At 46.5% G+C, this 12411-nt stretch overlaps 1 protein-coding gene across 4 annotated transcripts in view; it reads right to left on the reverse strand.

Annotated features, from left to right (window-relative positions):
* The window catches only part of FAM135B (family with sequence similarity 135 member B), a 281089-nt gene extending 268843 nt beyond the window's left edge, over positions 1–12246 (reverse strand). For all 4 annotated transcript variants that reach the window (XM_032415828.1, XM_032415827.1, XM_032415826.1 and 1 more), the window contains exon 1: positions 11960–12246. The gene's annotated coding sequence lies outside the window, so the exon portion shown is untranslated. The remainder of the gene's footprint in view (positions 1–11959) is intronic.
* Positions 12247–12411: the final 165 nt, after the last annotated feature.

Consider the following 12411-nt stretch of genomic DNA (forward strand, 5'->3'; position numbering starts at 1 on the left):
GCCATTCATTCTCCAGTCTTTTGCACAGTGTCAGACATTTAGCTAAGTACCCTGCATGCAGTAGGCATAGTATCTAATCGTCCAGGCGACCTATGAGAAAAGTGGCCTTATTTTCCCCATCTTACAGATGAAGGAACAGGTTCAGAGAAGTTCAGTAACTTTTCCAAATCAGAGCTAGTGAGTGGCAAAGCTGGAACATGGCCAGGACTTTCTGAACCCAAATGCTCTCCTTAAAACCTTCAGGTAAATGCGTTTGCACATGGCCACTAGGTGTGCCAGAGCCCGGAGTGGGGTGGAGCGAACGGGAACAGAGCTAGGCTTGGAGCAGAGCATGACCGGCATGCGCAACAGCCTCTCTTGAGCTGATGCCGGGGTCAAGCTAAGCCCAGTCACTGTGGGAGGCCAGAGGGAACGGGCGGATGCAGCCATCAGAGGAAAGGGGAAAGGCTTTTCCAAAGAGATGACAATTGAGGTGAATCTGAATCAGTGAAGAGCTTGCCCAGATGAAGGTGTGGTGTGTGTGTAGGCATGTGTGAGCGTGTGCATACGTGTGTGTGAGGGACAATAGCACATTGTGCTGAAATTGTAAACGGATCAACCATCCCCCTATTGGGGGACACCTCTCTCTCCATCTCCCTGGCAGCCATGATCAGGACCCCACGATTACCTGCCAAGGAAGCTTCCAGCCCAATGCACACTTCATTCCTGCCATGACTCTAGACAACCCTCACACTCCAGCCAACCCAGCCTCAGTTTTAACTTAAAATGAGATGCACATTAAAGTAATACATCGATTTTCAGTTTAGGTGTATACAATATATTACACCAATATCCCTGCAGTTTTGACACATACATTAGTCACCGAAGTTTGAATGAAAATATCCAGGGGACACTCAATTAAACCACACAAAGGAGAAAAGCCACATCTGCAATCCCAGTAAATGTATTTTCTTTCATTTTGGTCTGACACAGTCAATAAAGTATAACATGGAAAGGTAAACACCTAGAATTTTGACTACTTATCTGAACAACTAGGGAGAACACAGATTGCCCTGGATTACTACAACTACTACTTCATCTTCTTCTTCTTCCTCTTCCTCCTCCTCCTCCTCCTTCTTCTTCCTCTTCTTCTTCCCCTCCTTCCCCTTCTTCTTTTTGCTCTTCTGCTTCCTTTTCTTCATCCTCTTCTTCTCCTTCTCCTCCTCCTTCTTCTACTTCTTTTTTTTTTTTTTAACCTAAGCAGGCTCCTAATTCTATAAAGCGTCCTTCCAAGTAAACACGCTTGCAGTTTTCATGCATATTCCAGAATCAAAAGATGTTAGAAGCACACCTGATATTAGGGATCACCAAACAAATCCCCTGCTCACCCCCTTCATATTCCAAGTCAAACAGAGGCTTACCCACTTTCCCAAATTCACACACAGCTGAGTGGTTAAAAGCCAGATATTTTGACTGGATCGTTCTTGAGTTTTGTTCTGGGTTTTTGGTTTTGTTTTGCTTTTATGACCTACAGCTGACTTTTAAATGCCCTTCACAAGGGCCATCTGCAGGGTGGCTGAAAAGGGACAAGCTTCAGGATCAGACGGATTCGGGGGAACCTGTCCGGGCTTCATCTCCTGCTAGCTGTGGAACTGTGAGCAAATTACTTCCCCTCTCTGTGCCGGGTCTCCTCAGCTCTAAAGAGGGCTGGTACTAGCTCCTGCATGAAGATTAAATAAAAGTATCTCCAGGGAAAGGACTTACTATAGTCACCAACAGGTAGTAGGTGCTTAGAAAGAGCTTCCTAGCCCCTCCCATCTGCACCACCACCTCATTGGATTCTGGCCTGTCACTTAAAGATGATTTATGATCATTTTTGTCTCCAGCATCCCCATGCTCTCAGAAAAGAAGGGGAAAGAAAGAAAACCAAGAAAATCTCATTCTATTATTCAGGAGCAATTATATTAATATTCATTTTATTCTCACAGAAGGCCAACACAAGTCAGCATGTTAAAAGACTGAGCTTGATAAATTCTACCTTGGGCACAAGATACCAAGGATAATCTTATCTTTAAACATTTCCTTTAAGCAAACTTAAAAAAAAAAAAAAACCCGCAATTTATTCTTCAACATGTTTTATATTCTGACTTAAAATCAACAAGTTTTCACCAAAACCACTAGTTCAGTTTCCCGTCTGTTCTTACACTAATATCTCAGCTATCATGACATGTGCCCAGAAATTAATTTTCCAGAAAACTTATGCAAACCCCTTCAATACTAAATACTTTTATATTTAATTTTAGCAATTTCTGATGTAGCTCGTTTTAGAAAGTGTACTCCCCTGCCTTATTTCAGCAGACTATAATTTAGTTTTTCCTGATGACTCACTGTCACACTTCTGAACATAAGTGATGGCTTATCACTTAGTGCTTGATGCCCTCAAAGACCCATACCGCGTGAACGTCTCCAATGTTCCTGCAATGAGGATCCCAAGGTCCTTCCTAATGGATATCCCTTGGTTCACCCCATGGAGATGTTCCATTCGAGGAAGGTCTCATCTAGCCTCCTCAGTTTTCATAGTAGAAGGTCAATCTCACCAACGATGTAGTTGACATTAAAGTATACACATTAGCCTCTAATCAGAATAAACACTGATTAAACACCTACTGTGTGCCAAGGATGACAAGAGATTTAACTTGGTTTATTTCTTTTTATTTTTTCACTTAATCTTCATTAAAAATCCCTTCCGGGTTCCCTATTCTCATTGTTTGAAAGAAACTAAGGTCAGTACAGATAAAGTAGCACACACTATTCTGGAGAGAAGCTGAAATTATTACCAGGGTATCGGGAAAAGTATGGCGGAAACTGTATAATACAGGGCTAATGAATTAAAACAGGAGAGATCATCCACCAGAGATTGCCAGGAAATAAAAAATGGCACTAATGGAAGAATTTAGCAAGCAAGCTGAGAGAGAAAGCTGTGTTCAAGAGATGATTTGCTATATATATCAAGCATGATGTGTGAATGAAGGTATGCCTGAGTGGAGTGGAGGAAAAGCTCTCCAAGCTGAGAAGGTGAAGGCCAAGGTGCTACAGAAGTCATTGAGCTGGACTTGGAAGGCATCCAAGATACTAGTGGGACTCGGGGTGGTGAGGAAAACCAAGGTTCAGGCACCAGAATGATCAGGGCCTGGAGAATAGGGTGTGAGCAAAAGGCCAGTACGTGACTGGTCAGGCTGGTAGGTACCAGGGTAGCTGGCCCCTACTGCAATTTGCCCTGACCCATGATGCTTTCAAGAGTTGAGCAGGAGAAGGCATGGCTAAATCAGGAAGGGAATCCACAGCAGGGCTTTTTGGGTTTCAAGCACTACAAAGTTCAGGGAGATTTTTTTATAGTATGTTTTCGTGACTTCCTTAGGGCGCAGACACTCTATGAGGATCACAGGGTCTTGTGACTGAATGTCATAAGCCCCAAAGCAGTAGCTTTGTCTTAAAAGAAGACTCAGGGGATTGTAGTGGAAATATCAGTTAGAATGTAGGCAACACAATGGATGCGCCACTGTGACGCCCTCTCCCAGGCTGGTGCACCCGTCCCCCAGCTGCTGTGTTAGCTGATAACAACCCATCGTTGCTCTGTTCTCCTGAGAATCTTCCTCAGCTGGTCCAAGTTGCTTTGCCCAGGAATACCTGGGTGCATACGTCTCCCGAAGTCAGATGAAAAGAAATGACCTTGCCTCAAGGTAGAAAATGTTGTGGGGCCACCTGTGCCCCAGAGCTCCCCGTGTGAGCAGGGATAAGGCTCTATATTCACGACGTAGGGGGTACATCGACATCTCAGGACCTAAGAGAGGGGATAGGTAGGGCTATCCACTGAGGCCAAGTAACTGTCCAGGGTCACTTGGCTAACAAATGTCAGAACTAGGGAAACCAGCCAATTCATTTCGTCTGGGACTGGGAGGAGTGGGGGGGGGGGGGTGTGTTCCCGGGAGGCAAGACGTTCCGTTTTCAAACAAGAACAGTCAGACCCAGGAAGAAAAGAGACTAGACAGGTCAGTGTCCTCCCGAACTAGAAGCCTAACATCTGACCAGGAGTTCTAATGGTACTCACACAAGGCTACAGTTATTTGGTTTTTAACTGAAAAATTGTTATTCCATTATTGAAGATTCCTGGCATTCTTTTCTTCCATACGTGCTTTGATAAATATTGGCCACGTGCTCATGGAGTGCCCGGAAATGTTCTAAGTGTTTGGGACCGCTGTAAACACGGCCAAGTCCCTGCAACCATGAAGCTTACCACCCTCCAGAGGAGAGAGCCGATAAGAAAGGCAAACAAACACATCTGTAATAATACTACCAACGCTTACACAGGGATGAATGCTATGGAGAAAAACACAGCGAGTTCTGCGTCCAGAGCATGGAGGCAGCTGTTTGGCTGGTGGTCCAGGAAGGTCTCTAACAGGAAAGTCTTAGATGAGGGAGAGCAGGAGCCCCGGAAACATCAGGCAGATACTTGTCCTAGCCAGCAGTGTGGAATCACAGGAAGAAGCTCGGAAGGCAAGAGGAAGCTAGTGAGTGCGTGTTTGTCTTTTGTGTTTTATTTTTGAAAGGGCAGTGGTAGAGACCTGGTGAGTCCAAAAGAACATCTTTATCTCCTCATTCTATATACTTCCCTTGGGTGATCGGTTCTACCCCCATGCTCTCAATCAGTGTTTCCATGCTGATGATTCCCCAAGTCTATATTCAGCCAAGAACTCTATTCTGAGCTTGACTGAAATCTTTAATTTCCTAAACTGTACATAGATGTCCTCAGAGACCTAAAAATCTACTTTCTCAAAACAGAACTCATCATTTTCCCCTTCAAACTCTGTTCTTCTGCCTGTGTCCCCAGGCCAGGGGACAGCAACAAGGCCAGTCCTTGAGACCAGGTCAGAAGACTAAGCATCATCCTTAATGCCTCTCCGCTTTTAGATACTGTATGCTGGGTCATCCAATACTTCCCAAGAGCTACCGCCTTAATATCTCTCGAGTTTGTTCTTTCTTTATCCCTATTACCTTAACCTTGGCTACAGATATCATTACCTCCATATACCCTGGATTTCCTGCAAGAGCCTCCCACCAAGTCTCTATGCTTCTCATCTTACACCCCTCCAAAGCATTCTGTATCCTGCAGCCCAAATCCAAAATGCCGATGTGTCTCTGTCTTCCCAGTATAAAACATCTTCCCTGCTGAACAAAGCTAGAGGCATCACGTTTCCCAATTTCAAATTATATTACAAAGCTGTAGTAATCAAAACAGTATGGTACTGGATTAGAAACAGACACACATGCCAATGGAATAGAATATAGAGCCCAGAAATGAACCCATGCATATATGTTTAACTAATCCTTGACAAGGGTGTCAAGAATGCACAATGAGGAAAGAACAGTCTCTTCAATCAATAGTGCCAACAAAACTCCATATTCACATGTAAAAGAGTAAATCTGAACCTTTATCTTACACTATACACACTTATACATACACCTGGAACTGAAAATATCCTAAAGTAATAAATAGGGGAAAAGCTTCTTAACAGTGGTCTTGGCAGTAAGTTTTTGGATATGACCTCAAAATCACAGGCAACAAAAGCAAAAAATAAGCAAGTGGGACTACATCAAACTAACAGGTGTCTGCATAGCAAAGAAAACAATCAACAGAGCCAAAAGGTAGCCTACAGAATGGGAGGATATCTTTGCAAACCATGTATCTGATAAGGGGTTACTATCCAAAATATACAAGGAATCCATATAACTCAATAACATAAAAACAAATAACCTAATCAAAAAAATAGGCAAAGGACTTGTTTCAACATATTTCCAAAGAAGTTCCATTTGTACATCTTCTTACCTGTCTTCAGTGGATACATGAAAAAGTGTCCAGCATCGCTAATCATCAGGGAAATGTAAATAAAAACTATAATGAGATATCACTTCACATGTGTTAAAATGACTATTATTTTAAAAAATTAAGGTAAGGCTCAGTGGGGAGGTACACTGTTGGTGGGAAAGTAAATTGGTACAGCCATTATGGAAAATAGCATGAAGGCTTCTTAAAAAATTAAAAATAGAATTACCATGTGACTCAGCAATCCCATTTCTCAGTATATGCCCATAGAAATGTAAATCCGGATCTCTAAGAGATAAGTGCAATCCCATGTTCACTATAGCATTATTCATAGTAGCCAAGATATGGAAACAAACTAAATGTCCATCAGTGGATAAATTAAGTAAAGGAAATGTGATCTACACATACCATGGACTATTACTCGGTCTTAAAAAAATAAGGAAATCCTGCGATTTGTGACAATATGAATAGACCTGGAGGATATCATGCCAGGCACAGAAAGACAAATACTAAATGATCTCACTTCAACGTGGAAGCTAAAACAGTCAAACTCATAGAAGCAGAGAGCAGAAAGATGGTTATCAGAGGCTGGGGCTGGTCAAGGGGTGCAAAGCTTCAGTTAGGCAAGATGAGTAAGTTCTGGAGAATCAAAGCGTAGCATGGTGACCACAGGTAATGGCACTGTATTGTATACTTGAAATCTGCTAAGTGTTCTCATTACATCTGATTTGAGTGGACAAAGATCCCTCTAGCTGTCGTGTGCAGAGGAGACTGGGGGAGCAGAGGTGGAGGCAAGGATGTCAGTTCAGAGGCTGGTGTATTCATCCAGGTGAGAGATGAAGGGGCTTGAACCAGAATGATTATTGTAGGGACGGAAAGAAAGACCTGCATGTTGCCCTTGACCCTTCCCTCCCCTTGACCTGAACCAAAGGTCTCAAGTGTCCCATTGATATTTCTCAGATAAATGAGGTAGTGTGTTCACTGAACTGACGCTTCTCCCTCTCTCCCTCCTCACCATACCTTCTCTCACTAGTTCCTATCCATCGTACAGACAGGACGAGTCATCCCAACTCTCACTGCCTAAATTCAACCTAATATCTGCAAAGTCTCCTAAGAGGCCACCGTATTTCTTGGTTGATCCATCTTCTCTAACCCAACCTCTACTATGCAGCTGGGGATAATGTTCCACCTAACACCAAATCTTTCCGTGGCTCCCATGACCTTCCAGTTAGAACACAAGCTCCTTAGCATGGCTCCCGAAACTCTCAAAGATGTGGCCCCTATCGATCTCCCCAGCCTCAAGGGACACCATTCCATTCCTTGTGTTCCAACCCTGCTCATCCATTTCACTTCTCGGCTACCTCTTGCTTCCACAGTGCTGCATGTCACTTCCTCTTCCGATGGCCCTTCCCTGTAGTCTCCATTTGGAAATTCCCTCAGACCTCAGCTTAGGATCTCTCTCTTCTGTGAAGCCTTCCTTGGCAGCCCCTGCCAGGAAATGTGTTAAAAACACCTTCTCTTTTTTCCCACAGAACCCTGCATTGGCTGGTTTTCTTTTGACTGTCTCCATGTCTGATCCCCCGGCCACATGGGGCAGATCCCTGTCTTGTTCACAGTTGACTCTCAGGGCCTGGAAGGATGAGTGGCACAGAGCAGACTACGGACTCCGATTTTCCGTGCTGGGCACACCACAGTGCCTCTCCATCCACACTAGAGGCAGAAGGGCACTGGTAGGAGTCCTGGCCCGTAGCACCAGTCTCCCTCACGGTGCTAAAATCCCCCTGAGGAATCACTCCTGAGATTGGTGTGCAGCCACCTAGAATTGATTCATTTTGAACAGAAACATTTGACACTGTGGAGCACCCAGAGTCTGGGAAGCTCAACGAATATTAGAGATGTCTGCGAATCTCCTCCACCTCTCTCAGGTAAGACTGGGCTTCAATCATATAGTTTCTTCTATTTTGTTTTTGTTTTGTTTTGTTTACAATTTTATTTACTCATTTTATTTAAGAGAGAGAGAGAGCAGGGGAGGGGCTGAGGGAGAGAGAGAGAGAATCCCAAGCAGTCTCCCTGCTGAGCTTGGAGCCCAATGCGGGGCTTGATCCCATGACCCTGAGATCATGACCTGAGCTGAAACCAAGAGACGCTTAACCAACTGAGCCACCCAGGTGCCCCTAGTTTCTTCTGTTTTGAATGAAGGAGATCTTCCAAAGGGACAGAGAAGCAGAGCATCTTACCTGGGGTTGGATAAGAATTGGGCTGGGATAAGGATGGATAGCATGCAGTATTCAACGCTTCCTAAGTCCCAGGATTGCCTTGGGGACACTGGCCTTCTAGACTGGGGAAAATTCTAAAAGAAGAGAAATATGGCAGTTACAGTGAATTAAGATGTAGAGTTCAGACAAGTGAGGAGTCTTGACCGAAAGGACAGCCAAGAGCCACAGCTGTAGCTTTGGTGAGGAGAAACATAGACTGATGTATGGAAACACTGAAAAAGCAGAGCTAGATGGGCCATGGGAATCATCCAGGCCATTTATAGATGAAGAAACCAAGGCCAAGAAAGGTGAGGTGAGGGCCCAGGTCAATAGTCTTGTAAGCACTTAGTGTCAGAGCTGGAGTGACGATTCAGACTGCAAATCTAAATCTTTAGTTTATTCTATCTACTCCCTCACGGTATCTCGCATGAGAAACTCAGCTCTGGGAATCTTAGTGTTCTCCCCCTCCCCACCCCCCTCTCTCTCTGTGAGAAAGGTAGGTAATATACAAGGAGGAAGTGCACTGGGGGCGTTTCAAAAAATTCCAAGACGTTCTATGATTGGTGACTACATCTATCATTTGGAAATTACAGATACCACATATTAAGTGCCAGGCATGGCCCTGGTTTTAGTGTACATCTCCCCAAGACATCCTGAAAGGTTGCTGTCATTATAATGCCATGCAGATAAGGCAGAGGACTAACAGGGACAAAATGACTTACTGAAGGTCACACAGAGCTAACAAGCGGAGGAGCCGGAACTTCCAGCCCATCTTGTCTGCTGCTGTGTAACTTGACAGAGAGGTTTTGCTCATTTTCCATAACAAAAATAAATAAGGAAAATAAATGATGTATTGAGTAGAGTATTTTACAGTTTATGAACTGCTTTTAGTGCATGGCTACGCATTCACTCCAAGCACTCAGCATCGCCGTTGGATGGGCAACATCATCCACGTTTTACAAATGAGGAAACTGAGGCATGAGGCGATCAAGTGTCCTAGTTCCGGGTCCCCTTAGAACCAGATTCACATCTAAGCTCTCTTGCTCCAATCTATGTCCTTTTCCATAATACTAGAGCTGAAATCAAGGAAAGAAATTGAAAGGAGAGAAATGCGTTTTAAGTTTAAAATATTCCATCAGATGTTTTCAACAAATGTTATATGAAGGCCATTCAACACTAGATTACAGTTATTCTAAAGTACCCACTTGAAAAAAAATGAGCATTTTAAGGCAAAATATGTGTTTCTGTTCTCCTTCACTCTGCTTCAGTGGGCTGACCCTAAATAATGCACAACAACCCAGCAAGCATCCTTCAGCTTGCTGCACTTACTGAGATGGGGGGGGGTGGCTGGGACAGCCTTTGTGCAAGCCTCTTCTGGTGCAGGTGGTCATGCTGCAGGTAAGGCTTTTCCATGGACTCAGCCACTCACCAGGGCAGTCGTCTGCCAGGTGTTGGGGCCACAACCATGGCGGAATAAGGCAAGGTTCCTACCCTCAGGAAGCATGAACTCTAGCGAAGGCAGGCATATGTTCGAGCAATGACAACATGACCCAGCACAGGTTGACACAGAGCAGGTCCAAAGTGCTGTGGGAGCACAGGGGACAGAGCTCAGAAAGGCTTCCCACCAGAAGGGGGATTTGAACTGGGTCATGAAGGGAAGAGGGAAGTGAGAAATGATCATTCTAGGCAGAGAGGCCAGAGTGAGTAAAAGTCGGGGTATAAAAGAGCAGAGAATAGTAGAAGACAGTCCTGGCTCCTTCCAGAAATTATGGTTTCCTCGGCAATTACATCAAGCTGAAAGCCTTCAGTCAAATTGGGCAAACGTGGTAAGCATCTACCATCACAGTGCAGAGTTGTATGAAGGTAAATCCTTCCCACAAGGAGCTCACAACATATCTATGTATCCACCTAACCAACATTTAAATGAGTCCCTACTATGTGCAAATCCCTATTTACGCTATAGACCACTCAGACTAACTCTGTGGTGAGCAGACCTCAGTGTTCCCAAACTAAAGTACTGCACTTGATGCCAAAGCTCTTGACCTTCAACATTTATAAACAAGGATGACATGCTGTGTTTCCCCTGATAAAGGCCTCTTTAGATTTCCCTGAGTGTATCTTGGGCCAGACTACAGCGTTTCAACTGTGAGTCACTGACCAATATTTCTACCCTCGTTTCACAGCTGATGTCTGTTTAATGATTTGCTGATCTGAGGAAGGGAGTTTCTTCAGAAAATGATAATCCGTTTCATGTGCATGGCAAGTTAGGTTTTGAAAAGCCTTTCTCCACCCATCCTCTCCATCATCCCACTCAATTGTCACAAGAGCCTGGCAGTGTGCAAGGATTGTTAGCATCCCCATTCTACAGATGAGAGAACGGAGTCTCAGCAAGGTGGAGCAATTCAAGGTCACACAGCAAGTGTATAGTGAAATGAGAGCTCAAAACCATGTTTTCTGACTCCCCGATCCTGTCCTCTTTTCTCTACACCTTACCATCTGCCTGGAATACAATAATATCATCCTCATTTATGACATGAATCCCAGATGAAATGCTGGTCAAATCACATCCCCTCAGGCAACATAACTACAGCATAAATTAAAAGCCCAATTAAAGAACATGGCCTTTTAACTGGGACTTACCACTGTCCCCCGGGGCTAGGATATAAAGAGAAAGCCCTATAAAAGTCAGTGGCTGCCCATCCTGGAAATTATCCAGAGACCCACTTACCCATATGCAAGAGCCTTTAGACCCGCATTATTCACCTAACTTTTATCAATCACCCTTCTCTATGTTCTTCTGGGGCCCCGGCCCCCACGGAGCTGTGTCTGGAATCATTGCCCAAACCTCTGCCCCTCTCTCCGGCCTGAAGACGCAGGTAACAGCAGTCCATCCCTCCATGTAGATAGGTGCCTCTCAGCTCTAACACATACATCTCTTAGTATCAGGAGCCTCAGAACCTGATGAAAAACCAATGATTCTCTAGTTCAAAGAGAGCACTGAAGCGAGATTCTCTAGCTGTCTCAAAGTGGGATAGTCTGCTAGAGCCCTGGGTGGCCAAGGGGACAAAGAGTGTTATTATACTCAATGGAGTCTTGTTTTGCTGACAATAGTGGGGGGGGGGGAGCAGGGCTAGAAATGAGGTGAGGAGAAAAGGAAGGGGCATTTTGATTGCTCGCTTATAATTTTCTATTTATTCTCACTCTACCCCCAACAGTCAAAGGCAGTAATGTGATAAACTTCAGGGGTACCCCTGGGTCCCAAAATGGTAATAGTTACTACTTCCTCTGTCCAAATTTCCCCCTCCGGCTGCTGGGTTCGAAGCCGACTTTACAGCTCAAGAGCTGGTGTGCACTCTGGTCCCTTTCCATGTCATAGCTGAGCTGCAGTGCTCCCCCACCCCTGTCCCCAGCCAAACCACAGGGAGAACAGGTCTCTGGGTCAGCCTGGATCACAGAGAACCCTTACCGCTGCCCCCTTCACCCCAACACCGGCTTCTCCCGACCCTGCCTGGGGTTCACGGGCTCAGAGGACCTGCTTGCACAAGGGTCTGGATGTGCTCCCTCAGCCTCCATCTGGGACTTCTGCGGGGACCACCTCCTTCACCAGCGTGTCCCCCCACCTATTACCCCAGATTTCCCCTCTAGCCCTCTCAGACCTGCCCAGATGTGCCTGGAGACTAGAGGACAGAGAGACTGGGGGGAGACCGAAGGAGATAAACCACATTTCGCGGCGGAATCCCTGTTAAGTAACAGAAAGCCATCCAACTAGCAGCCACGCTTCCAGAAACGTCACTGCCACAGAGGAGAGAGTTTGCAGCTGCCGACCCCCAGCGCTCTCACCTACCTGTCTCCCACCGCAGGGCTCCTCTCGGCTCCGGGCCGCTCCGGCTCCCTCCCTCCCCGCTCTCCGCAGCGGCGGTGGGCGCTCCGCGGGGTCTGGGCACCCGCGAGCTGGGTCTCCGGTGCCCGCGGCGAGGCTGCCTGGAGGAGGAGCGAGAGCTGCTGCCCGCGCCGCCGCCGCGGTGCTGATGCGGTTGCTATGGTTATGGAACTCCGCAGCTGCCCCCTCTCGGCGCAACAGCTGCCCGGCCGCGGCCTCCGGGCAGCCCCGCGAGCCGGGCCGGGCGGCGAGGCTGGGCACGGGGCCGGCGCCGGCCGCCACCACTGCGGAGGAGGACGCGGGGCTGCTGCGCTCGCGCCTGCCCGCTCGGCTCTCGGCGGCGCCCGCGCTCCGCTCCCGCCCCCGCCGGGACGCGGCCGCCCGCCCGCCCCCGACCCCGCGCCCCGCCCCGGCCC

Source organism: Phoca vitulina, unplaced genomic scaffold (assembly GCF_004348235.1).
Source record: "Phoca vitulina isolate PV1807 unplaced genomic scaffold, GSC_HSeal_1.0 scaffold18, whole genome shotgun sequence".
NCBI classification, from domain to species: Eukaryota; Metazoa; Chordata; class Mammalia; order Carnivora; family Phocidae; genus Phoca; species Phoca vitulina.